Genomic DNA, 21,301 nt, shown 5'->3' with positions numbered 1-21,301 from the left:
GCGGACGAGAGAAAGTCTGAGGCAAGTTCGAGTGAACAAGGATGGACTCCTCAGGTCCGTCGTTTCCGTAGTGTAGCGGTTATCACGTCTGCTTCACACGCAGAAGGTCCCCGGTTCGATCCCGGGCGGGAACAGTATTTTCCTGCCTATGTCGTATTGTCCTCCAATGAGCCACGTCGTGTGTGGATCTGCTGCATGTCCCTTCGTTTGCAAGTACCACATTTATTGAATTTTTTAGTTACGATGGCAACATCACTATAAGTTGTCTGTGAAGTAAGGTGCAGACAAGCAGTTTCCGTGGTGTAGCGGTTATCACGTCTGCCTAACACGCAGAAGGTCCCCGGTTCGATCCCGGGCGGAAACACTTTTTCATCACTTTAAGCAAGACGTACTAACATGCATCTGCTACCATCTGTACCCGAAACCTTCGTAATCGCCTTCACGCGTCGGACCCGAGTGTCAATTGCTCACATCGAATAAGAAATTCATTTGATATTGACGGCGATCTTTTTGCGCTGACTCAGCCACTGACGTGCGATCAGTTTGCACAAAACGCTAGGGCTCGTCCGGGATTTGAACCCGGGACCTCCTGCACCCTAAGCAGGAATCATACCCCTAGACCAACGAGCCCTGTGACACGGCGAACGCCAATTATTCCAGTCCCTCGATGTCGTCCAGGGTGCCCTGGAAGTCTCGTGTACGCTGGCGGGATGGGGGCGGCGCGAATTCCCGCGGTCGGCGGCCTTCCTGGGCTATTGGTACCTTCATGTAGAGCTGCCGCTGGGCTCGCACTGCCTGCTGCTGAGAAAGTGATTGCTTTTGCTGATATGACTTGCAATAACGACTGCGCGAAACGCCGCTATATCGTTAGGGGTGCTACGGCAGACACCCTCTCGAGCACCCCGAAGACTTCTTGAGCCCTCGGCTGTGATGGGTTCCAGGCTGACAAAAGAACTGTCGTGTGTGCATTCGCGGACGAGAGAAAGTCTGAGGCAAGTTCGAGTGAACAAGGATGGACTCCTCAGGTCCGTCGTTTCCGTAGTGTAGCGGTTATCACGTCTGCTTCACACGCAGAAGGTCCCCGGTTCGATCCCGGGCGAGAACAGTATTTTCCTGCCTATGTCGTATTGTCCTCCAATGAGCCACGTCGTGTGTGGATCTGCTGCATGTCCCTTCGTTTGCAAGTACCACATTTATTGAATTTTTTAGTTACGATGGCAACATCGCTATAAGTTGTCTGTGAAGTAAGGTGCACACAAGCAGTTTCCGTGGTGTAGCGGTTATCACGTCTGCCTAACACGCAGAAGGTCCCCGGTTCGATCCCGGGCGGAAACACTTTTTCATCACTTTAAGCAAGACGTACTAACATGCATCTGCTACCATCTGTACCCGAAACCTTCGTAATCGCCTTCACGCGTCGGACCCGAGTGTCAATTGCTCACATCGAATAAGAAATTCATTTGATATTGACGGCGATCTTTTTGCGCTGACTCAGCCACTGACGTGCGATCAGTTTGCACAAAACGCTAGGGCTCGTCCGGGATTTGAACCCGGGACCTCCTGCACCCTAAGCAGGAATCATACCCCTAGACCAACGAGCCCTGTGACACGGCGAACGCCAATTATTCCAGTCCCTCGATGTCGTCCAGGGTACCCTGGAAGTCTCGTGTACGCTGGCGGGATGGGGGCGGCGCGAATTCCCGCGGTCGGCGGCCTTCCTGGGCTATTGGTACCTTCATGTAGAGCTGCCGCTGGGCTCGCACTGCCTGCTGCTGAGAAAGTGATTGCTTTTGCTGATATGACTTGCAATAACGACTGCGCGAAACGCCGCTATATCGTTAGGGGTGCTACGGCAGACACCCTCTCGAGCACCCCGAAGACTTCTTGAGCCCTCGGCTGTGATGGGTTCCAGGCTGACAAAAGAACTGTCGTGTGTGCATTCGCGGACGAGAGAAAGTCTGAGGCAAGTTCGAGTGAACAAGGATGGACTCCTCAGGTCCGTCGTTTCCGTAGTGTAGCGGTTATCACGTCTGCTTCACACGCAGAAGGTCCCCGGTTCGATCCCGGGCGGGAACAGTATTTTCCTGCCTATGTCGTATTGTCCTCCAATGAGCCACGTCGTGTGTGGATCTGCTGCATGTCCCTTCGTTTGCAAGTACCACATTTATTGAATTTTTTAGTTACGATGGCAACATCACTATAAGTTGTCTGTGAAGTAAGGTGCACACAAGCAGTTTCCGTGGTGTAGCGGTTATCACGTCTGCCTAACACGCAGAAGGTCCCCTGTTCGATCCCGGGCGGAAACACTTTTTCATCACTTTAAGCAAGACGTACTAACATGCATCTGCTACCGTCTGTACCCGAAACCTTCGTAATCGCCTTCACGCGTCGGACCCGAGTGTCAATTGCTCACATCGAATAAGAAATTCATTTGATATTGACGGCGATCTTTTTGCGCTGACTCAGCCACTGACGTGCGATCAGTTTGCACAAAACGCTAGGGCTCGTCCGGGATTTGAACCCGGGACCTCCTGCAACCTAAGCAGGAATCATACCCCTAGACCAACGAGCCCTGTGACACGGCGAACGCCAATTATTCCAGCCCCTCGATGTCGTCCAGGGTGCCCTGGAAGTCTCGTGTACGCTGGCGGGATGGGGTCGGCGCGAATTCCCGCGGTCGGCGGCCTTCCTGGGCTATTGGTACCTTCATGTAGAGCTGCCGCTGGGCTCGCACTGCCTGCTGCTGAGAAAGTGATTGCTTTTGCTGATATGACTTGCAATAACGACTGCGCGAAACGCCGCTATATCGTTAGGGGTGCTACGGCATACACCCTCTCGAGCACCCCGAAGACTTCTTGAGCCCTCGGCTGTGATGGGTTCCAGGCTGACAAAAGAACTGTCGTGTGTGCATTCGCGGACGAGAGAAAGTCTGAGGCAAGTTCGAGTGAACAAGGATGGACTCCTCAGGTCCGTCGTTTCCGTAGTGTAGCGGTTATCACGTCTGCTTCACACGCAGAAGGTCCCCGGTTCGATCCCGGGCGGGAACAGTATTTTCCTGCCTATGTCGTATTGTCCTCCAATGAGCCACGTCGTGTGTGGATCTGCTGCATGTCCCTTCGTTTGCAAGTACCACATTTATTGAATTTTTTAGTTACGATGGCAACATCACTATACGTTGTCTGTGAAGTAAGGTGCACACAAGCAGTTTCCGTGGTGTAGCGGTTATCACGTCTGCCTAACACGCAGAAGGTCCCCTGTTCGATCCCGGGCGGAAACACTTTTTCATCACTTTAAGCAAGACGTACTAACATGCATCTGCTACCGTCTGTACCCGAAACCTTCGTAATCGCCTTCACGCGTCGGACCCGAGTGTCAATTGCTCACATCGAATAAGAAATTCATTTGATATTGACGGCGATCTTTTTGCGCTGACTCAGCCACTGACGTGCGATCAGTTTGCACAAAACGCTACGGCTCGTCCGGGATTTGAACCCGGGACCTCCTGCAACCTAAGCAGGAATCATACCCCTAGACCAACGAGCCCTGTGACACGGCGAACGCCAATTATTCCAGCCCCTCGATGTCGTCCAGGGTGCCCTGGAAGTCTCGTGTACGCTGGCGGGATGGGGTCGGCGCGAATTCCCGCGGTCGGCGGCCTTCCTGGGCTATTGGTACCTTCATGTAGAGCTGCCGCTGGGCTCGCACTGCCTGCTGCTGAGAAAGTGATTGCTTTTGCTGATATGACTTGCAATAACGACTGCGCGAAACGCCGCTATATCGTTAGGGGTGCTACGGCATACACCCTCTCGAGCACCCCGAAGACTTCTTGAGCCCTCGGCTGTGATGGGTTCCAGGCTGACAAAAGAACTGTCGTGTGTGCATTCGCGGACAAGAGAAAGTCTGAGGCAAGTTCGAGTGAACAAGGATGGACTCCTCAGGTCCGTCGTTTCCGTAGTGTAGCGGTTATCACGTCTGCTTCACACGCAGAAGGTCCCCGGTTCGATCCCGGGCGGGAACAGTATTTTCCTGCCTATGTCGTATTGTCCTCCAATGAGCCACGTCGTGTGTGGATCTGCTGCATGTCCCTTCGTTTGCAAGTACCACATTTATTGAATTTTTTAGTTACGATGGCAACATCACTATAAGTTGTCTGTGAAGTAAGGTGCACACAAGCAGTTTCCGTGGTGTAGCGGTTATCACGTCTGCCTAACACGCAGAAGGTCCCCTGTTCGATCCCGGGCGGAAACACTTTTTCATCACTTTAAGCAAGACGTACTAACATGCATCTGCTACCGTCTGTACCCGAAACCTTCGTAATCGCCTTCACGCGTCGGACCCGAGTGTCAATTGCTCACATCGAATAAGAAATTCATTTGATATTGACGGCGATCTTTTTGCGCTGACTCAGCCACTGACGTGCGATCAGTTTGCACAAAACGCTAGGGCTCGTCCGGGATTTGAACCCGGGACCTCCTGCAACCTAAGCAGGAATCATACCCCTAGACCAACGAGCCCTGTGACACGGCAAACGCCAATTATTCCAGTCCCTCGATGTCGTCCAGGGTGCCCTGGAAGTCTCGTGTACGCTGGCGGGATGGGGTCGGCGCGAATTCCCGCGGTCGGCTGCCTTCCTGGGCTATTGGTACCTTCATGTAGAGCTGCCGCTGGGCTCGCACTGCCTGCTGCTGAGAAAGTGATTGCTTTTGCTGATATGACTTGCAATAACGACTGCGCGAAACGCCGCTATATCGTTAGGGGTGCTACGGCATACACCCTCTCGAGCACCCCGAAGACTTCTTGAGCCCTCGGCTGTGATGGGTTCCAGGCTGACAAAAGAACTGTCGTGTGTGCATTCGCGGACGAGAGAAAGTCTGAGGCAAGTTCGAGTGAACAAGGATGGACTCCTCAGGTCCGTCGTTTCCGTAGTGTAGCGGTTATCACGTCTGCTTCACACGCAGAAGGTCCCCGGTTCGATCCCGGGCGGGAACAGTATTTTCCTGCCTATGTCGTATTGTCCTCCAATGAGCCACGTCGTGTGTGGATCTGCTGCATGTCCCTTCGTTTGCAAGTACCACATTTATTGAATTTTTTAGTTACGATGGCAACATCACTATACGTTGTCTGTGAAGTAAGGTGCACACAAGCAGTTTCCGTGGTGTAGCGGTTATCACGTCTGCCTAACACGCAGAAGGTCCCCTGTTCGATCCCGGGCGGAAACACTTTTTCATCACTTTAAGCAAGACGTACTAACATGCATCTGCTACCGTCTGTACCCGAAACCTTCGTAATCGCCTTCACGCGTCGGACCCGAGTGTCAATTGCTCACATCGAATAAGAAATTCATTTGATATTGACGGCGATCTTTTTGCGCTGACTCAGCCACTGACGTGCGATCAGTTTGCACAAAACGCTAGGGCTCGTCCGGGATTTGAACCCGGGACCTCCTGCAACCTAAGCAGGAATCATACCCCTAGACCAACGAGCCCTGTCACACGGCGAACGCCAATTATTCCAGCCCCTCGATGTCGTCCAGGGTGCCCTGGAAGTCTCGTGTACGCTGGCGGGATGGGGTCGGCGCGAATTCCCGCGGTCGGCGGCCTTCCTGGGCTATTGGTACCTTCATGTAGAGCTGCCGCTGGGCTCGCACTGCCTGCTGCTGAGAAAGTGATTGCTTTTGCTGATATGACTTGCAATAACGACTGCGCGAAACGCCGCTATATCGTTAGGGGTGCTACGGCAGACACCCTCTCGAGCACCCCGAAGACTTCTTGAGCCCTCGGCTGTGATGGGTTCCAGGCTGACAAAAGAACTGTCGTGTGTGCATTCGCGGACGAGAGAAAGTCTGAGGCAAGTTCGAGTGAACAAGGATGGACTCCTCAGGTCCGTCGTTTCCGTAGTGTAGCGGTTATCACGTCTGCTTCACACGCAGAAGGTCCCCGGTTCGATCCCGGGCGGGAACAGTATTTTCCTGCCTATGTCGTATTGTCCTCCAATGAGCCACGTCGTGTGTGGATCTGCTGCATGTCCCTTCGTTTGCAAGTACCACATTTATTGAATTTTTTAGTTACGACGGCAACATCACTATAAGTTGTCTGTGAAGTAAGGTGCACACAAGCAGTTTCCGTGGTGTGGCGGTTATCACGTCTGCCTAACACGCAGAAGGTCCCCGGTTCGATCCCGGGCGGAAACACTTTTTCATCACTTTAAGCAAGACGTACTAACATGCATCTGCTACCATCTGTACCCGAAACCTTCGTAATCGCCTTCACGCGTCGGACCCGAGTGTCAATTGCTCACATCGAATAAGAAATTCATTTGATATTGACGGCGATCTTTTTGCGCTGACTCAGCCACTGACGTGCGATCAGTTTGCACAAAACGCTAGGGCTCGTCCGGGATTTGAACCCGGGACCTCCTGCACCCTAAGCAGGAATCATACCCCTAGACCAACGAGCCCTGTGACACGGCGAACGCCAATTATTCCAGTCCCTCGATGTCGTCCAGGGTGCCCTGGAAGTCTCGTGTACGCTGGCGGGATGGGGGCGGCGCGAATTCCCGCGGTCGGCGGCCTTCCTGGGCTATTGGTACCTTCATGTAGAGCTGCCGCTGGGCTCGCACTGCCTGCTGCTGAGAAAGTGATTGCTTTTGCTGATATGACTTGCAATAACGACTGCGCGAAACGCCGCTATATCGTTAGGGGTGCTACGGCAGACACCCTCTCGAGCACCCCGAAGACTTCTTGAGCCCTCGGCTGTGATGGGTTCCAGGCTGACAAAAGAACTGTCGTGTGTGCATTCGCGGACGAGAGAAAGTCTGAGGCAAGTTCGAGTGAACAAGGATGGACTCCTCAGGTCCGTCGTTTCCGTAGTGTAGCGGTTATCACGTCTGCTTCACACGCAGAAGGTCCCCGGTTCGATCCCGGGCGGGAACAGTATTTTCCTGCCTATGTCGTATTGTCCTCCAATGAGCCACGTCGTGTGTGGATCTGCTGCATGTCCCTTCGTTTGCAAGTACCACATTTATTGAATTTTTTAGTTACGATGGCAACATCACTATAAGTTGTCTGTGAAGTAAGGTGCACACAAGCAGTTTCCGTGGTGTAGCGGTTATCACGTCTGCCTAACACGCAGAAGGTCCCCGGTTCGATCCCGGGCGGAAACACTTTTTCATCACTTTAAGCAAGACGTACTAACATGCATCTGCTACCATCTGTAACCGAAACCTTCGTAATCGCCTTCACGCGTCGGACCCGAGTGTCAATTGCTCACATCGAATAAGAAATTCATTTGATATTGACGGCGATCTTTTTGCGCTGACTCAGCCACTGACGTGCGATCAGTTTGCACAAAACGCTAGGGCTCGCCCGGGATTTGAACCCGGGACCTCCTGCACCCTAAGCAGGAATCATACCCCTAGACCAACGAGCCCTGTGACACGGCGAACGCCAATTATTCCAGTCCCTCGATGTCGTCCAGGGTGCCCTGGAAGTCTCGTGTACGCTGGCGGGATGGGGGCGGCGCGAATTCCCGCGGTCGGCGGCCTTCCTGGGCTATTGGTACCTTCATGTAGAGCTGCCGCTGGGCTCGCACTGCCTGCTGCTGAGAAAGTGATTGCTTTTGCTGATATGACTTGCAATAACGACTGCGCGAAACGCCGCTATATCGTTAGGGGTGCTACGGCAGACACCCTCTCGAGCACCCCGAAGACTTCTTGAGCCCTCGGCTGTGATGGGTTCCAGGCTGACAAAAGAACTGTCGTGTGTGCATTCGCGGACGAGAGAAAGTCTGAGGCAAGTTCGAGTGAACAAGGATGGACTCCTCAGGTCCGTCGTTTCCGTAGTGTAGCGGTTATCACGTCTGCTTCACACGCAGAAGGTCCCCGGTTCGATCCCGGGCGGGAACAGTATTTTCCTGCCTATGTCGTATTGTCCTCCAATGAGCCACGTCGTGTGTGGATCTGCTGCATGTCCCTTCGTTTGCAAGTACCACATTTATTGAATTTTTTAGTTACGATGGCAACATCACTATAAGTTGTCTGTGAAGTAAGGTGCACACAAGCAGTTTCCGTGGTGTAGCGGTTATCACGTCTGCCTAACACGCAGAAGGTCCCCGGTTCGATCCCGGGCGGAAACACTTTTTCATCACTTTAAGCAAGACGTACTAACATGCATCTGCTACCATCTGTAACCGAAACCTTCGTAATCGCCTTCACGCGTCGGACCCGAGTGTCAATTGCTCACATCGAATAAGAAATTCATTTGATATTGACGGCGATCTTTTTGCGCTGACTCAGCCACTGACGTGCGATCAGTTTGCACAAAACGCTAGGGCTCGTCCGGGATTTGAACCCGGGACCTCCTGCACCCTAAGCAGGAATCATACCCCTAGACCAACGAGCCCTGTGACACGGCGAACGCCAATTATTCCAGTCCCTCGATGTCGTCCAGGGTGCCCTGGAAGTCTCGTGTACGCTGGCGGGATGGGGGCGGCGCGAATTCCCGCGGTCGGCGGCCTTCCTGGGCTATTGGTACCTTCATGTAGAGCTGCCGCTGGGCTCGCACTGCCTGCTGCTGAGAAAGTGATTGCTTTTGCTGATATGACTTGCAATAACGACTGCGCGAAACGCCGCTATATCGTTAGGGGTGCTACGGCAGACACCCTCTCGAGCACCCCGAAGACTTCTTGAGCCCTCGGCTGTGATGGGTTCCAGGCTGACAAAAGAACTGTCGTGTGTGCATTCGCGGACGAGAGAAAGTCTGAGGCAAGTTCGAGTGAACAAGGATGGACTCCTCAGGTCCGTCGTTTCCGTAGTGTAGCGGTTATCATGTCTGCTTCACACGCAGAAGGTCCCCGGTTAGATCCCGGGCGGGAACAGTATTTTCCTGCCTATGTCGTATTGTCCTCCAATGAGCCACGTCGTGTGTGGATCTGCTGCATGTCCCTTCGTTTGCAAGTACCACATTTATTGAATTTTTTAGTTACGATGGCAACATCACTATAAGTTGTCTGTGAAGTAAGGTGCACACAAGCAGTTTCCGTGGTGTAGCGGTTATCACGTCTGCCTAACACGCAGAAGGTCCCCGGTTCGATCCCGGGCGGAAACACTTTTTCATCACTTTAAGCAAGACGTACTAACATGCATCTGCTACCATCTGTACCCGAAACCTTCGTAATCGCCTTCACGCGTCGGACCCGAGTGTCAATTGCTCACATCGAATAAGAAATTCATTTGATATTGACGGCGATCTTTTTGCGCTGACTCAGCCACTGACGTGCGATCAGTTTGCACAAAACGCTAGGGCTCGTCCGGGATTTGAACCCGGGACCTCCTGCACCCTAAGCAGGAATCATACCCCTAGACCAACGAGCCCTGTGATACGGCGAACGCCAATTATTCCAGTCCCTCGATGTCGTCCAGGGTGCCCTGGAAGTCTCGTGTACGCTGGCGGGATGGGGGCGGCGCGAATTCCCGCGGTCGGCGGCCTTCCTGGGCTATTGGTACCTTCATGTAGAGCTGCCGCTGGGCTCGCACTGCCTGCTGCTGAGAAAGTGATTGCTTTTGCTGATATGACTTGCAATAACGACTGCGCGAAACGCCGCTATATCGTTAGGGGTGCTACGGCAGACACCCTCTCGAGCACCCCGAAGACTTCTTGAGCCCTCGGCTGTGATGGGTTCCAGGCTGACAAAAGAACTGTCGTGTGTGCATTCGCGGACGAGAGAAAGTCTGAGGCAAGTTCGAGTGAACAAGGATGGACTCCTCAGGTCCGTCGTTTCCGTAGTGTAGCGGTTATCACGTCTGCTTCACACGCAGAAGGTCCCCGGTTCGATCCCGGGCGGGAACAGTATTTTCCTGCCTATGTCGTATTGTCCTCCAATGAGCCACGTCGTGTGTGGATCTGCTGCATGTCCCTTCGTTTGCAAGTACCACATTTATTGAATTTTTTAGTTACGATGGCAACATCACTATAAGTTGTCTGTGAAGTAAGGTGCACACAAGCAGTTTCCGTGGTGTAGCGGTTATCACGTCTGCCTAACACGCAGAAGGTCCCCGGTTCGATCCCGGGCGGAAACACTTTTTCATCACTTTAAGCAAGACGTACTAACATGCATCTGCTACCATCTGTAACCGAAACCTTCGTAATCGCCTTCACGCGTCGGACCCGAGTGTCAATTGCTCACATCGAATAAGAAATTCATTTGATATTGACGGCGATCTTTTTGCGCTGACTCAGCCACTGACGTGCGATCAGTTTGCACAAAACGCTAGGGCTCGTCCGGGATTTGAACCCGGGACCTCCTGCACCCTAAGCAGGAATCATACCCCTAGACCAACGAGCCCTGTCACACGGCGAACGCCAATTATTCCAGTCCCTCGATGTCGTCCAGGGTGCCCTGGAAGTCTCGTGTACGCTGGCGGGATGGGGGCGGCGCGAATTCCCGCGGTCGGCGGCCTTCCTGGGCTATTGGTACCTTCATGTAGAGCTGCCGCTGGGCTCGCACTGCCTGCTGCTGAGAAAGTGATTGCTTTTGCTGATATGACTTGCAATAACGACTGCGCGAAACGCCGCTATATCGTTAGGGGTGCTACGGCAGACACCCTCTCGAGCACCCCGAAGACTTCTTGAGCCCTCGGCTGTGATGGGTTCCAGGCTGACAAAAGAACTGTCGTGTGTGCATTCGCGGACGAGAGAAAGTCTGAGGCAAGTTCGAGTGAACAAGGATGGACTCCTCAGGTCCGTCGTTTCCGTAGTGTAGCGGTTATCATGTCTGCTTCACACGCAGAAGGTCCCCGGTTAGATCCCGGGCGGGAACAGTATTTTCCTGCCTATGTCGTATTGTCCTCCAATGAGCCACGTCGTGTGTGGATCTGCTGCATGTCCCTTCGTTTGCAAGTACCACATTTATTGAATTTTTTAGTTACGATGGCAACATCACTATAAGTTGTCTGTGAAGTAAGGTGCACACAAGCAGTTTCCGTGGTGTAGCGGTTATCACGTCTGCCTAACACGCAGAAGGTCCCCGGTTCGATCCCGGGCGGAAACACTTTTTCATCACTTTAAGCAAGACGTACTAACATGCATCTGCTACCATCTGTAACCGAAACCTTCGTAATCGCCTTCACGCGTCGGACCCGAGTGTCAATTGCTCACATCGAATAAGAAATTCATTTGATATTGACGGCGATCTTTTTGCGCTGACTCAGCCACTGACGTGCGATCAGTTTGCACAAAACGCTAGGGCTCGTCCGGGATTTGAACCCGGGACCTCCTGCACCCTAAGCAGGAATCATACCCCTAGACCAACGAGCCCTGTGACACGGCGAACGCCAATTATTCCAGTCCCTCGATGTCGTCCAGGGTGCCCTGGAAGTCTCGTGTACGCTGGCGGGATGGGGGCGGCGCGAATTCCCGCGGTCGGCGGCCTTCCTGGGCTATTGGTACCTTCATGTAGAGCTGCCGCTGGGCTCGCACTGCCTGCTGCTGAGAAAGTGATTGCTTTTGCTGATATGACTTGCAATAACGACTGCGCGAAACGCCGCTATATCGTTAGGGGTGCTACGGCAGACACCCTCTCGAGCACCCCGAAGACTTCTTGAGCCCTCGGCTGTGATGGGTTCCAGGCTGACAAAAGAACTGTCGTGTGTGCATTCGCGGACGAGAGAAAGTCTGAGGCAAGTTCGAGTGAACAAGGATGGACTCCTCAGGTCCGTCGTTTCCGTAGTGTAGCGGTTATCATGTCTGCTTCACACGCAGAAGGTCCCCGGTTAGATCCCGGGCGGGAACAGTATTTTCCTGCCTATGTCGTATTGTCCTCCAATGAGCCACGTCGTGTGTGGATCTGCTGCATGTCCCTTCGTTTGCAAGTACCACATTTATTGAATTTTTTAGTTACGATGGCAACATCACTATAAGTTGTCTGTGAAGTAAGGTGCACACAAGCAGTTTCCGTGGTGTAGCGGTTATCACGTCTGCCTAACACGCAGAAGGTCCCCGGTTCGATCCCGGGCGGAAACACTTTTTCATCACTTTAAGCAAGACGTACTAACATGCATCTGCTACCATCTGTACCCGAAACCTTCGTAATCGCCTTCACGCGTCGGACCCGAGTGTCAATTGCTCACATCGAATAAGAAATTCATTTGATATTGACGGCGATCTTTTTGCGCTGACTCAGCCACTGACGTGCGATCAGTTTGCACAAAACGCTAGGGCTCGTCCGGGATTTGAACCCGGGACCTCCTGCACCCTAAGCAGGAATCATACCCCTAGACCAACGAGCCCTGTGACACGGCGAACGCCAATTATTCCAGTCCCTCGATGTCGTCCAGGGTGCCCTGGAAGTCTCGTGTACGCTGGCGGGATGGGGGCGGCGCGAATTCCCGCGGTCGGCGGCCTTCCTGGGCTATTGGTACCTTCATGTAGAGCTGCCGCTGGGCTCGCACTGCCTGCTGCTGAGAAAGTGATTGCTTTTGCTGATATGACTTGCAATAACGACTGCGCGAAACGCCGCTATATCGTTAGGGGTGCTACGGCAGACACCCTCTCGAGCACCCCGAAGACTTCTTGAGCCCTCGGCTGTGATGGGTTCCAGGCTGACAAAAGAACTGTCGTGTGTGCATTCGCGGACGAGAGAAAGTCTGAGGCAAGTTCGAGTGAACAAGGATGGACTCCTCAGGTCCGTCGTTTCCGTAGTGTAGCGGTTATCACGTCTGCTTCACAGGCAGAAGGTCCCCGGTTAGATCCCGGGCGGGAACAGTATTTTCCTGCCTATGTCGTATTGTCCTCCAATGAGCCACGTCGTGTGTGGATCTGCTGCATGTCCCTTCGTTTGCAAGTACCACATTTATTGAATTTTTTAGTTACGATGGCAACATCACTATAAGTTGTCTGTGAAGTAAGGTGCACACAAGCAGTTTCCGTGGTGTAGCGGTTATCACGTCTGCCTAACACGCAGAAGGTCCCCGGTTCGATCCCGGGCGGAAACACTTTTTCATCACTTTAAGCAAGACGTACTAACATGCATCTGCTACCATCTGTACCCGAAACCTTCGTAATCGCCTTCACGCGTCGGACCCGAGTGTCAATTGCTCACATCGAATAAGAAATTCATTTGATATTGACGGCGATCTTTTTGCGCTGACTCAGCCACTGACGTGCGATCAGTTTGCACAAAACTCTAGGGCTCGTCCGGGATTTGAACCCGGGACCTCCTGCACCCTAAGCAGGAATCATACCCCTAGACCAACGAGCCCTGTGACACGGCGAACGCCAATTATTCCAGTCCCTCGATGTCGTCCAGGGTGCCCTGGAAGTCTCGTGTACGCTGGCGGGATGGGGGCGGCGCGAATTCCCGCGGTCGGCGGCCTTCCTGGGCTATTGGTACCTTCATGTAGAGCTGCCGCTGGGCTCGCACTGCCTGCTCCTGAGAAAGTGATTGCTTTTGCTGATATGACTTGCAATAACGAATGCGCGAAACGCCGCTATATCGTTAGGGGTGCTACGGCAGACACCCTCTCGAGCACCCCGAAGACTTCTTGAGCCCTCGGCTGTGATGGGTTCCAGGCTGACAAAAGAACTGTCGTGTGTGCATTCGCGGACGAGAGAAAGTCTGAGGCAAGTTCGAGTGAACAAGGATGGACTCCTCAGGTCCGTCGTTTCCGTAGTGTAGCGGTTATCACGTCTGCTTCACACGCAGAAGGTCCCCGGTTCGATCCCGGGCGGGAACAGTATTTTACTGCCTATGTCGTATTGTCCTCCAATGAGCCACGTCGTGTGTGGATCTGCTGCATGTCCCTTCGTTTGCAAGTACCACATTTATTGAATTTTTTAGTTACGATGGCAACATCGCTATAAGTTGTCTGTGAAGTAAGGTGCACACAAGCAGTTTCCGTGGTGTAGCGGTTATCACGTCTGCCTAACACGCAGAAGGTCCCCGGTTCGATCCCGGGCGGAAACACTTTTTCATCACTTTAAGCAAGACGTACTAACATGCATCTGCTACCATCTGTACCCGAAACCTTCGTAATCGCCTTCACGCGTCGGACCCGAGTGTCAATTGCTCACATCGAATAAGAAATTCATTTGATATTGACGGCGATCTTTTTGCGCTGACTCAGCCACTGACGTGCGATCAGTTTGCACAAAACGCTAGGGCTCGTCCGGGATTTGAACCCGGGACCTCCTGCACCCTAAGCAGGAATCATACCCCTAGACCAACGAGCCCTGTGACACGGCGAACGCCAATTATTCCAGTCCCTCGATGTCGTCCAGGGTGCCCTGGAAGTCTCGTGTACGCTGGCGGGATGGGGGCGGCGCGAATTCCCGCGGTCGGCGGCCTTCCTGGGCTATTGGTACCTTCATGTAGAGCTGCCGCTGGGCTCGCACTGCCTGCTGCTGAGAAAGTGATTGCTTTTGCTGATATGACTTGCAATAACGACTGCGCGAAACGCCGTTATATCGTTAGGGGTGCTACGGCAGACACCCTCTCGAGCACCCCGAAGACTTCTTGAGCCCTCGGCTGTGATGGGTTCCAGGCTGACAAAAGAACTGTCGTGTGTGCATTCGCGGACGAGAGAAAGTCTGAGGCAAGTTCGAGTGAACAAGGATGGACTCCTCAGGTCCGTCGTTTCCGTAGTGTAGCGGTTATCACGTCTGCTTCACACGCAGAAGGTCCCCGGTTAGATCCCGGGCGGGAACAGTATTTTCCTGCCTATGTCGTATTGTCCTCCAATGAGCCACGTCGTGTGTGGATCTGCTGCATGTCCCTTCGTTTGCAAGTACCACATTTATTGAATTTTTTAGTTACGATGGCAACATCACTATAAGTTGTCTGTGAAGTAAGGTGCACACAAGCAGTTTCCGTGGTGTAGCGGTTATCACGTCTGCCTAACACGCAGAAGGTCCCCGGTTCGATCCCGGGCGGAAACACTTTTTCATCACTTTAAGCAAGACGTACTAACATGCATCTGCTACCATCTGTACCCGAAACCTTCGTAATCGCCTTCACGCGTCGGACCCGAGTGTCAATTGCTCACATCGAATAAGAAATTCATTTGATATTGACGGCGATCTTTTTGCGCTGACTCAGCCACTGACGTGCGATCAGTTTGCACAAAACTCTAGGGCTCGTCCGGGATTTGAACCCGGGACCTCCTGCACCCTAAGCAGGAATCATACCCCTAGACCAACGAGCCCTGTGACACGGCGAACGCCAATTATTCCAGTCCCTCGATGTCGTCCAGGGTGCCCTGGAAGTCTCGTGTACGCTGGCGGGATGGGGGCGGCGCGAATTCCCGCGGTCGGCGGCCTTCCTGGGCTATTGGTACCTTCATGTAGAGCTGCCGCTGGGCTCGCACTGCCTGCTGCTGAGAAAGTGATTGCTTTTGCTGATATGACTTGCAATAACGACTGCGCGAAACGCCGCTATATCGTTAGGGGTGCTACGGCAGACACCCTCTCGAGCACCCCGAAGACTTCTTGAGCCCTCGGCTGTGATGGGTTCCAGGCTGACAAAAGAACTGTCGTGTGTGCATTCGCGGACGAGAGAAAGTCTGAGGCAAGTTCGAGTGAACAAGGATGGACTCCTCAGGTCCGTCGTTTCCGTAGTGTAGCGGTTATCACGTCTGCTTCACACGCAGAAGGTCCCCGGTTAGATCCCGGGCGGGAACAGTATTTTCCTGCCTATGTCGTATTGTCCTCCAATGAGCCACGTCGTGTGTGGATCTGCTGCATGTCCCTTCGTTTGCAAGTACCACATTTATTGAATTTTTTAGTTACGATGGCAACATCACTATAAGTTGTCTGTGAAGTAAGGTGCACACAAGCAGTTTCCGTGGTGTAGCGGTTATCACGTCTGCCTAACACGCAGAAGGTCCCCGGTTCGATCCCGGGCGGAAACACTTTTTCATCACTTTAAGCAAGACGTACTAACATGCATCTGCTACCATCTGTACCCGAAACCTTCGTAATCGCCTTCACGCGTCGGACCCGAGTGTCAATTGCTCACATCGAATAAGAAATTCATTTGATATTGACGGCGATCTTTTTGCGCTGACTCAGCCACTGACGTGCGATCAGTTTGCACAAAACTCTAGGGCTCGTCCGGGATTTGAACCCGGGACCTCCTGCACCCTAAGCAGGAATCATACCCCTAGACCAACGAGCCCTGTGACACGGCGAACGCCAATTATTCCAGTCCCTCGATGTCGTCCAGGGTGCCCTGGAAGTCTCGTGTACGCTGGCGGGATGGGGGCGGCGCGAATTCCCGCGGTCGGCGGCCTTCCTGGGCTATTGGTACCTTCATGTAGAGCTGCCGCTGGGCTCGCACTGCCTGCTGCTGAGAAAGTGATTGCTTTTGCTGATATGACTTGCAATAACGACTGCGCGAAACGCCGCTATATCGTTAGGGGTGCTACGGCAGACACCCTCTCGAGCACCCCGAAGACTTCTTGAGCCCTCGGCTGTGATGGGTTCCAGGCTGACAAAAGAACTGTCGTGTGTGCATTCGCGGACGAGAGAAAGTCTGAGGCAAGTTCGAGTGAACAAGGATGGACTCCTCAGGTCCGTCGTTTCCGTAGTGTAGCGGTTATCACGTCTGCTTCACACGCAGAAGGTCCCCGGTTCGATCCCGGGCGGGAACAGTATTTTCCTGCCTATGTCGTATTGTCCTCCAATGAGCCACGTCGTGTGTGGATCTGCTGCATGTCCCTTCGTTTGCAAGTACCACATTTATTGAATTTTTTAGTTACGATGGCAACATCACTATAAGTTGTCTGTGAAGTAAAGTGCACACAAGCAGTTTCCGTGGTGTAGCGGTTATCACATCTGCCTAACACGCAGAAGGTCCCCGGTTCGATCCCGGGCGGAAACACTTTTTCATCACTTTAAGCAAGACGTACTAACATGCATCTGCTACCATCTGTACCCGAAACCTTCGTAATCGCCTTCACGCGTCGGACCCGAGTGTCAATTGCTCACATCGAATAAGAAATTCATTTGATATTGACGGCGATCTTTTTGCGCTGACTCAGCCACTGACGTGCGATCAGTTTGCACAAAACGCTAGGGCTCGTCCGGGATTTGAACCCGGGACCTCCTGCACCCTAAGCAGGAATCATACCCCTAGACCAACGAGCCCTGTGACACGGCGAACGCCAATTATTCCAGTCCCTCGATGTCGTCCAGGGTGCCCTGGAAGTCTCGTGTACGCTGGCGGGATGGGGGCGGCGCGAATTCCCGCGGTCGGCGGCCTTCCTGGGCTATTGGTACCTTCATGTAGAGCTGCCGCTGGGCTCGCACTGCCTGCTGCTGAGAAAGTGATTGCTTTTGCTGATATGACTTGCAATAACGACTGCGCGAAACGCCGCTATATCGTTAGGGGTGCTACGGCAGACACCCTCTCGAGCACCCCGAAGACTTCTTGAGCCCTCGGCTGTGATGGGTTCCAGGCTGACAAAAGAACTGTCGTGTGTGCATTCGCGGACGAGAGAAAGTCTGAGGCAAGTTCGAGTGAACAAGGATGGACTCCTCAGGTCCGTCGTTTCCGTAGTGTAGCGGTTATCACGTCTGCTTCACACGCAGAAGGTCCCCGGTTCGATCCCGGGCGGGAACAGTATTTTCCTGCCTATGTCGTATTGTCCTCCAATGAGCCACGTCGTGTGTGGATCTGCTGCATGTCCCTTCGTTTGCAAGTACCACATTTATTGAATTTTTTAGTTACGATGGCAACATCACTATAAGTTGTCTGTGAAGTAAGGTGCACACAAGCAGTTTCCGTGGTGTAGCGGTTATCACGTCTGCCTAACACGCAGAAGGTCCCCGGTTCGATCCGGGCGGAAACACTTTTTCATCACTTTAAGCAAGACGTACTAACATGCATCTGCTACCATCTGTACCCGAAACCTTCGTAATCGCCTTCACGCGTCGGACCCGAGTGTCAATTGCTCACATCGAATAAGAAATTCATTTGATATTGACGGCGATCTTTTTGCGCTGACTCAGCCACTGACGTGCGATCAGTTTGCACAAAACGCTACGGCTCGTCCGGGATTTGAACCCGGGACCTCCTGCACCCTAAGCAGGAATCATACCCCTAGACCAACGAGCCCTGTGACACGGCGAACGCCAATTATTCCAGTCCCTCGATGTCGTCCAGGGTGCCCTGGAAGTCTCGTGTACGCTGGCGGGATGGGGGCGGCGCGAATTCCCGCGGTCGGCGGCCTTCCTGGGCTATTGGTACCTTCATGTAGAGTTGCCGCTGGGCTCGCACTGCCTGCTGCTGAGAAAGTGATTGCTTTTGCTGATATGACTTGCAATAACGACTGCGCGAAACGCCGCTATATCGTTAGGGGTGCTACGGCAGACACCCTCTCGAGCACCCCGAAGACTTCTTGAGCCCTCGGCTGTGATGGGTTCCAGGCTGACAAAAGAACTGTCGTGTGTGCATTCGCGGACGAGAGAAAGTCTGAGGCAAGTTCGAGTGAACAAGGATGGACTCCTCAGGTCCGTCGTTTCCGTAGTGTAGCGGTTATCACGTCTGCTTCACACGCAGAAGGTCCCCGGTTCGATCCCGGGCGGAAACACTTTTTCATCACTTTAAGCAAGACGTACTAACATGCATCTGCTACCATCTGTACCCGAAACCTTCGTAATCGCCTTCACGCGTCGGACCCGAGTGTCAATTTCTCACATCGAATAAGAAATTCATTTGATATTGACGGCGATCTTTTTGCGCTGACTCAGCCACTGACGTGCGATCAGTTTGCACAAAACGCTAGGGCTCGTCCGGGATTTGAACCCGGGACCTCCTGCACCCTAAGCAGGAATCATACCCCTAGACCAACGAGCCCTGTGACACGGCGAACGCCAATTATTCCAGTCCCTCGATGTCGTCCAGGGTGCCCTGGAAGTCTCGTGTACGCTGGCGGGATGGGGGCGGCGCGAATTCCCGCGGTCGGCGGCCTTCCTGGGCTATTGGTACCTTCATGTAGAGCTGCCGCTGGGCTCGCACTGCCTGCTGCTGAGAAAGTGATTGCTTTTGCTGATATGACTTGCAATAACGACTGCGCGAAACGCCGCTATATCGTTAGGGGTGCTACGGCAGACACCCTCTCGAGCACCCCGAAGACTTCTTGAGCCCTCGGCTGTGATGGGTTCCAGGCTGACAAAAGAACTGTCGTGTGTGCATTCGCGGACGAGAGAAAGTCTGAGGCAAGTTCGAGTGAACAAGGATGGACTCCTCAGGTCCGTCGTTTCCGTAGTGTAGCGGTTATCACGTCTGCTTCACACGCAGAAGGTCCCCGGTTCGATCCCGGGCGGGAACAGTATTTTCCTGCCTATGTCGTATTGTCCTCCAATGAGCCACGTCGTGTGTGGATCTGCTGCATGTCCCTTCGTTTGCAAGTACCACATTTATTGAATTTTTTAGTTACGATGGCAACATCACTATAAGTTGTCTGTGAAGTAAGGTGCACACAAGCAGTTTCCGTGGTGTAGCGGTTATCACGTCTGCCTAACACGCAGGAGGTCCCCTGTTCGATCCCGGGCGGAAACACTTTTTCATCACTTTAAGCAAGACGTACTAACATGCATCTGCTACCGTCTGTACCCGAAACCTTCGTAATCGCCTTCACGCGTCGGACCCGAGTGTCAATTGCTCACATCGAATAAGAAATTCATTTGATATTGACGGCGATCTTTTTGCGCTGACTCAGCCACTGACGTGCGATCAGTTTGCACAAAACGCTAGGGCTCGTCCGGGATTTGAACCCGGGACCTCCTGCAACCTAAGCAGGAATCATACCCCTAGACCAACGAGCCCTGTCACACGGCGAACGCCAATTATTCCAGCCCCTCGATGTCGTCCAGGGTGCCCTGGAAGTCTCGTGTACGCTGGCGGGATGGGGTCGGCGCGAATTCCCGCGGTCGGCGGCCTTCCTGGGCTATTGGTACCTTCATGTAGAGCTGCCGCTGGGCTCGCACTGCCTGCTGCTGAGAAAGTGATTGCTTTTGCTGATATGACTTGCAATAACGACTGCGCGAAACGCCGCTATATCGTTAGGGGTGCTACGGCAGACACCCTCTCGAGCACCCCGAAGACTTCTTGAGCCCTCGGCTGTGATGGGTTCCAGGCTGACAAAAGAACTGTCGTGTGTGCATTCGCGGACGAGAGAAAGTCTGAGGCAAGTTCGAGTGAACAAGGATGGACTCCTCAGGTCCGTCGTTTCCGTAGTGTAGCGGTTATCACGTCTGCTTCACACGCAGAAGGTCCCCGGTTCGATCCCGGGCGGGAACAGTATTTTCCTGCCTATGTCGTATTGTCCTCCAATGAGCCACGTCGTGTGTGGATCTGCTGCATGTCCCTTCGTTTGCAAGTACCACATTTATTGAATTTTTTAGTTACGACGGCAACATCACTATAAGTTGTCTGTGAAGTAAGGTGCACACAAGCAGTTTCCGTGGTGTGGCGGTTATCACGTCTGCCTAACACGCAGAAGGTCCCCGGTTCGATCCCGGGCGGAAACACTTTTTCATCACTTTAAGCAAGACGTACTAACATGCATCTGCTACCATCTGTACCCGAAACCTTCGTAATCGCCTTCACGCGTCGGACCCGAGTGTCAATTGCTCACATCGAATAAGAAATTCATTTGATATTGACGGCGATCTTTTTGCGCTGACTCAGCCACTGACGTGCGATCAGTTTGCACAAAACGCTAGGGCTCGTCCGGGATTTGAACCCGGGACCTCCTGCACCCTAAGCAGGAATCATACCCCTAGACCAACGAGCCCTGTGACACGGCGAACGCCAATTATTCCAGTCCCTCGATGTCGTCCAGGGTGCCCTGGAAGTCTCGTGTACGCTGGCGGGATGGGGGCGGCGCGAATTCCCGCGGTCGGCGGCCTTCCTGGGCTATTGGTACCTTCATGTAGAGCTGCCGCTGGGCTCGCACTGCCTGCTGCTGAGAAAGTGATTGCTTTTGCTGATATGACTTGCAATAACGACTGCGCGAAACGCCGCTATATCGTTAGGGGTGCTACGGCAGACACCCTCTCGAGCACCCCGAAGACTTCTTGAGCCCTCGGCTGTGATGGGTTCCAGGCTGACAAAAGAACTGTCGTGTGTGCATTCGCGGACGAGAGAAAGTCTGAGGCAAGTTCGAGTGAACAAGGATGGACTCCTCAGGTCCGTCGTTTCCGTAGTGTAGCGGTTATCACGTCTGCTTCACACGCAGAAGGTCCCCGGTTCGATCCCGGGCGGGAACAGTATTTTCCTGCCTATGTCGTATTGTCCTCCAATGA

The 21,301-nt window shown here is 53.3% G+C and overlaps 66 non-coding genes across 66 annotated transcripts; 44 read left to right on the top strand and 22 right to left on the bottom strand.

The window, feature by feature from the left end:
- Window positions 1-61: 61 nt before the first annotated feature.
- On the top strand, window positions 62-134 carry Trnav-cac. Its single transcript has one exon. It is a non-coding gene; the product is annotated as a tRNA-Val (tRNA).
- A 157-nt stretch (window positions 135-291) lies between these two features.
- Trnav-aac lies at window positions 292-364 on the top strand. The gene has a single exon. It is a non-coding gene; the product is annotated as a tRNA-Val (tRNA).
- A 194-nt stretch (window positions 365-558) lies between these two features.
- Window positions 559-630, bottom strand: Trnap-agg. The gene has a single exon. It is a non-coding gene; the product is annotated as a tRNA-Pro (tRNA).
- Window positions 631-1,032: 402 nt separating this feature from the next.
- Trnav-cac lies at window positions 1,033-1,105 on the top strand. Its single transcript has one exon. It is a non-coding gene; the product is annotated as a tRNA-Val (tRNA).
- A 157-nt stretch (window positions 1,106-1,262) lies between these two features.
- On the top strand, window positions 1,263-1,335 carry Trnav-aac. The gene has a single exon. It is a non-coding gene; the product is annotated as a tRNA-Val (tRNA).
- A 194-nt stretch (window positions 1,336-1,529) lies between these two features.
- Window positions 1,530-1,601, bottom strand: Trnap-agg. Its single transcript has one exon. It is a non-coding gene; the product is annotated as a tRNA-Pro (tRNA).
- A 402-nt stretch (window positions 1,602-2,003) lies between these two features.
- On the top strand, window positions 2,004-2,076 carry Trnav-cac. The gene has a single exon. It is a non-coding gene; the product is annotated as a tRNA-Val (tRNA).
- A 157-nt stretch (window positions 2,077-2,233) lies between these two features.
- Window positions 2,234-2,306, top strand: Trnav-aac. The gene has a single exon. It is a non-coding gene; the product is annotated as a tRNA-Val (tRNA).
- A 194-nt stretch (window positions 2,307-2,500) lies between these two features.
- Window positions 2,501-2,572, bottom strand: Trnap-agg. Its single transcript has one exon. It is a non-coding gene; the product is annotated as a tRNA-Pro (tRNA).
- Window positions 2,573-2,974: 402 nt separating this feature from the next.
- Trnav-cac lies at window positions 2,975-3,047 on the top strand. The gene has a single exon. It is a non-coding gene; the product is annotated as a tRNA-Val (tRNA).
- A 157-nt stretch (window positions 3,048-3,204) lies between these two features.
- Window positions 3,205-3,277, top strand: Trnav-aac. Its single transcript has one exon. It is a non-coding gene; the product is annotated as a tRNA-Val (tRNA).
- A 194-nt stretch (window positions 3,278-3,471) lies between these two features.
- Trnap-agg lies at window positions 3,472-3,543 on the bottom strand. Its single transcript has one exon. It is a non-coding gene; the product is annotated as a tRNA-Pro (tRNA).
- A 402-nt stretch (window positions 3,544-3,945) lies between these two features.
- Window positions 3,946-4,018, top strand: Trnav-cac. The gene has a single exon. It is a non-coding gene; the product is annotated as a tRNA-Val (tRNA).
- Window positions 4,019-4,175: 157 nt separating this feature from the next.
- On the top strand, window positions 4,176-4,248 carry Trnav-aac. The gene has a single exon. It is a non-coding gene; the product is annotated as a tRNA-Val (tRNA).
- Window positions 4,249-4,442: 194 nt separating this feature from the next.
- Window positions 4,443-4,514, bottom strand: Trnap-agg. The gene has a single exon. It is a non-coding gene; the product is annotated as a tRNA-Pro (tRNA).
- A 402-nt stretch (window positions 4,515-4,916) lies between these two features.
- On the top strand, window positions 4,917-4,989 carry Trnav-cac. Its single transcript has one exon. It is a non-coding gene; the product is annotated as a tRNA-Val (tRNA).
- A 157-nt stretch (window positions 4,990-5,146) lies between these two features.
- Trnav-aac lies at window positions 5,147-5,219 on the top strand. Its single transcript has one exon. It is a non-coding gene; the product is annotated as a tRNA-Val (tRNA).
- A 194-nt stretch (window positions 5,220-5,413) lies between these two features.
- Window positions 5,414-5,485, bottom strand: Trnap-agg. Its single transcript has one exon. It is a non-coding gene; the product is annotated as a tRNA-Pro (tRNA).
- Window positions 5,486-5,887: 402 nt separating this feature from the next.
- Trnav-cac lies at window positions 5,888-5,960 on the top strand. Its single transcript has one exon. It is a non-coding gene; the product is annotated as a tRNA-Val (tRNA).
- Window positions 5,961-6,117: 157 nt separating this feature from the next.
- Trnav-aac lies at window positions 6,118-6,190 on the top strand. Its single transcript has one exon. It is a non-coding gene; the product is annotated as a tRNA-Val (tRNA).
- A 194-nt stretch (window positions 6,191-6,384) lies between these two features.
- On the bottom strand, window positions 6,385-6,456 carry Trnap-agg. Its single transcript has one exon. It is a non-coding gene; the product is annotated as a tRNA-Pro (tRNA).
- Window positions 6,457-6,858: 402 nt separating this feature from the next.
- Window positions 6,859-6,931, top strand: Trnav-cac. The gene has a single exon. It is a non-coding gene; the product is annotated as a tRNA-Val (tRNA).
- A 157-nt stretch (window positions 6,932-7,088) lies between these two features.
- Window positions 7,089-7,161, top strand: Trnav-aac. Its single transcript has one exon. It is a non-coding gene; the product is annotated as a tRNA-Val (tRNA).
- A 194-nt stretch (window positions 7,162-7,355) lies between these two features.
- Trnap-agg lies at window positions 7,356-7,427 on the bottom strand. The gene has a single exon. It is a non-coding gene; the product is annotated as a tRNA-Pro (tRNA).
- Window positions 7,428-7,829: 402 nt separating this feature from the next.
- On the top strand, window positions 7,830-7,902 carry Trnav-cac. Its single transcript has one exon. It is a non-coding gene; the product is annotated as a tRNA-Val (tRNA).
- A 157-nt stretch (window positions 7,903-8,059) lies between these two features.
- Window positions 8,060-8,132, top strand: Trnav-aac. Its single transcript has one exon. It is a non-coding gene; the product is annotated as a tRNA-Val (tRNA).
- Window positions 8,133-8,326: 194 nt separating this feature from the next.
- Window positions 8,327-8,398, bottom strand: Trnap-agg. Its single transcript has one exon. It is a non-coding gene; the product is annotated as a tRNA-Pro (tRNA).
- A 402-nt stretch (window positions 8,399-8,800) lies between these two features.
- On the top strand, window positions 8,801-8,873 carry Trnav-cac. The gene has a single exon. It is a non-coding gene; the product is annotated as a tRNA-Val (tRNA).
- Window positions 8,874-9,030: 157 nt separating this feature from the next.
- On the top strand, window positions 9,031-9,103 carry Trnav-aac. Its single transcript has one exon. It is a non-coding gene; the product is annotated as a tRNA-Val (tRNA).
- A 194-nt stretch (window positions 9,104-9,297) lies between these two features.
- Window positions 9,298-9,369, bottom strand: Trnap-agg. Its single transcript has one exon. It is a non-coding gene; the product is annotated as a tRNA-Pro (tRNA).
- A 402-nt stretch (window positions 9,370-9,771) lies between these two features.
- Trnav-cac lies at window positions 9,772-9,844 on the top strand. The gene has a single exon. It is a non-coding gene; the product is annotated as a tRNA-Val (tRNA).
- A 157-nt stretch (window positions 9,845-10,001) lies between these two features.
- On the top strand, window positions 10,002-10,074 carry Trnav-aac. Its single transcript has one exon. It is a non-coding gene; the product is annotated as a tRNA-Val (tRNA).
- Window positions 10,075-10,268: 194 nt separating this feature from the next.
- On the bottom strand, window positions 10,269-10,340 carry Trnap-agg. Its single transcript has one exon. It is a non-coding gene; the product is annotated as a tRNA-Pro (tRNA).
- Window positions 10,341-10,742: 402 nt separating this feature from the next.
- On the top strand, window positions 10,743-10,815 carry Trnav-cac. The gene has a single exon. It is a non-coding gene; the product is annotated as a tRNA-Val (tRNA).
- Window positions 10,816-10,972: 157 nt separating this feature from the next.
- On the top strand, window positions 10,973-11,045 carry Trnav-aac. Its single transcript has one exon. It is a non-coding gene; the product is annotated as a tRNA-Val (tRNA).
- A 194-nt stretch (window positions 11,046-11,239) lies between these two features.
- On the bottom strand, window positions 11,240-11,311 carry Trnap-agg. The gene has a single exon. It is a non-coding gene; the product is annotated as a tRNA-Pro (tRNA).
- Window positions 11,312-11,713: 402 nt separating this feature from the next.
- Trnav-cac lies at window positions 11,714-11,786 on the top strand. The gene has a single exon. It is a non-coding gene; the product is annotated as a tRNA-Val (tRNA).
- A 157-nt stretch (window positions 11,787-11,943) lies between these two features.
- Window positions 11,944-12,016, top strand: Trnav-aac. The gene has a single exon. It is a non-coding gene; the product is annotated as a tRNA-Val (tRNA).
- A 194-nt stretch (window positions 12,017-12,210) lies between these two features.
- On the bottom strand, window positions 12,211-12,282 carry Trnap-agg. Its single transcript has one exon. It is a non-coding gene; the product is annotated as a tRNA-Pro (tRNA).
- A 402-nt stretch (window positions 12,283-12,684) lies between these two features.
- On the top strand, window positions 12,685-12,757 carry Trnav-cac. Its single transcript has one exon. It is a non-coding gene; the product is annotated as a tRNA-Val (tRNA).
- Window positions 12,758-12,914: 157 nt separating this feature from the next.
- Trnav-aac lies at window positions 12,915-12,987 on the top strand. The gene has a single exon. It is a non-coding gene; the product is annotated as a tRNA-Val (tRNA).
- Window positions 12,988-13,181: 194 nt separating this feature from the next.
- On the bottom strand, window positions 13,182-13,253 carry Trnap-agg. Its single transcript has one exon. It is a non-coding gene; the product is annotated as a tRNA-Pro (tRNA).
- Window positions 13,254-13,655: 402 nt separating this feature from the next.
- Window positions 13,656-13,728, top strand: Trnav-cac. Its single transcript has one exon. It is a non-coding gene; the product is annotated as a tRNA-Val (tRNA).
- A 157-nt stretch (window positions 13,729-13,885) lies between these two features.
- Trnav-aac lies at window positions 13,886-13,958 on the top strand. Its single transcript has one exon. It is a non-coding gene; the product is annotated as a tRNA-Val (tRNA).
- A 194-nt stretch (window positions 13,959-14,152) lies between these two features.
- Trnap-agg lies at window positions 14,153-14,224 on the bottom strand. Its single transcript has one exon. It is a non-coding gene; the product is annotated as a tRNA-Pro (tRNA).
- A 402-nt stretch (window positions 14,225-14,626) lies between these two features.
- Window positions 14,627-14,699, top strand: Trnav-cac. Its single transcript has one exon. It is a non-coding gene; the product is annotated as a tRNA-Val (tRNA).
- A 157-nt stretch (window positions 14,700-14,856) lies between these two features.
- On the top strand, window positions 14,857-14,929 carry Trnav-aac. The gene has a single exon. It is a non-coding gene; the product is annotated as a tRNA-Val (tRNA).
- A 194-nt stretch (window positions 14,930-15,123) lies between these two features.
- On the bottom strand, window positions 15,124-15,195 carry Trnap-agg. The gene has a single exon. It is a non-coding gene; the product is annotated as a tRNA-Pro (tRNA).
- Window positions 15,196-15,597: 402 nt separating this feature from the next.
- Trnav-cac lies at window positions 15,598-15,670 on the top strand. Its single transcript has one exon. It is a non-coding gene; the product is annotated as a tRNA-Val (tRNA).
- A 157-nt stretch (window positions 15,671-15,827) lies between these two features.
- Trnav-aac lies at window positions 15,828-15,900 on the top strand. The gene has a single exon. It is a non-coding gene; the product is annotated as a tRNA-Val (tRNA).
- A 194-nt stretch (window positions 15,901-16,094) lies between these two features.
- On the bottom strand, window positions 16,095-16,166 carry Trnap-agg. The gene has a single exon. It is a non-coding gene; the product is annotated as a tRNA-Pro (tRNA).
- Window positions 16,167-16,568: 402 nt separating this feature from the next.
- Trnav-cac lies at window positions 16,569-16,641 on the top strand. Its single transcript has one exon. It is a non-coding gene; the product is annotated as a tRNA-Val (tRNA).
- A 157-nt stretch (window positions 16,642-16,798) lies between these two features.
- Window positions 16,799-16,871, top strand: Trnav-aac. Its single transcript has one exon. It is a non-coding gene; the product is annotated as a tRNA-Val (tRNA).
- A 194-nt stretch (window positions 16,872-17,065) lies between these two features.
- Trnap-agg lies at window positions 17,066-17,137 on the bottom strand. The gene has a single exon. It is a non-coding gene; the product is annotated as a tRNA-Pro (tRNA).
- A 402-nt stretch (window positions 17,138-17,539) lies between these two features.
- Window positions 17,540-17,612, top strand: Trnav-cac. Its single transcript has one exon. It is a non-coding gene; the product is annotated as a tRNA-Val (tRNA).
- Window positions 17,613-17,769: 157 nt separating this feature from the next.
- Trnav-aac lies at window positions 17,770-17,841 on the top strand. The gene has a single exon. It is a non-coding gene; the product is annotated as a tRNA-Val (tRNA).
- A 194-nt stretch (window positions 17,842-18,035) lies between these two features.
- On the bottom strand, window positions 18,036-18,107 carry Trnap-agg. Its single transcript has one exon. It is a non-coding gene; the product is annotated as a tRNA-Pro (tRNA).
- Window positions 18,108-18,509: 402 nt separating this feature from the next.
- Trnav-cac lies at window positions 18,510-18,582 on the top strand. The gene has a single exon. It is a non-coding gene; the product is annotated as a tRNA-Val (tRNA).
- Window positions 18,583-18,776: 194 nt separating this feature from the next.
- Window positions 18,777-18,848, bottom strand: Trnap-agg. Its single transcript has one exon. It is a non-coding gene; the product is annotated as a tRNA-Pro (tRNA).
- Window positions 18,849-19,250: 402 nt separating this feature from the next.
- On the top strand, window positions 19,251-19,323 carry Trnav-cac. Its single transcript has one exon. It is a non-coding gene; the product is annotated as a tRNA-Val (tRNA).
- Window positions 19,324-19,480: 157 nt separating this feature from the next.
- Trnav-aac lies at window positions 19,481-19,553 on the top strand. The gene has a single exon. It is a non-coding gene; the product is annotated as a tRNA-Val (tRNA).
- A 194-nt stretch (window positions 19,554-19,747) lies between these two features.
- On the bottom strand, window positions 19,748-19,819 carry Trnap-agg. The gene has a single exon. It is a non-coding gene; the product is annotated as a tRNA-Pro (tRNA).
- Window positions 19,820-20,221: 402 nt separating this feature from the next.
- Window positions 20,222-20,294, top strand: Trnav-cac. Its single transcript has one exon. It is a non-coding gene; the product is annotated as a tRNA-Val (tRNA).
- A 157-nt stretch (window positions 20,295-20,451) lies between these two features.
- On the top strand, window positions 20,452-20,524 carry Trnav-aac. The gene has a single exon. It is a non-coding gene; the product is annotated as a tRNA-Val (tRNA).
- Window positions 20,525-20,718: 194 nt separating this feature from the next.
- Trnap-agg lies at window positions 20,719-20,790 on the bottom strand. Its single transcript has one exon. It is a non-coding gene; the product is annotated as a tRNA-Pro (tRNA).
- A 402-nt stretch (window positions 20,791-21,192) lies between these two features.
- Window positions 21,193-21,265, top strand: Trnav-cac. Its single transcript has one exon. It is a non-coding gene; the product is annotated as a tRNA-Val (tRNA).
- Window positions 21,266-21,301: the final 36 nt, after the last annotated feature.

Source organism: Schistocerca americana, unplaced genomic scaffold, assembly GCF_021461395.2.
Source record: "Schistocerca americana isolate TAMUIC-IGC-003095 unplaced genomic scaffold, iqSchAmer2.1 HiC_scaffold_220, whole genome shotgun sequence".
NCBI classification, from domain to species: domain Eukaryota; kingdom Metazoa; phylum Arthropoda; class Insecta; order Orthoptera; family Acrididae; genus Schistocerca; species Schistocerca americana.
The sequence above is the reverse complement of the archived record's forward strand: the minus strand, read 5'-3'. Positions and strand labels throughout refer to the sequence as shown.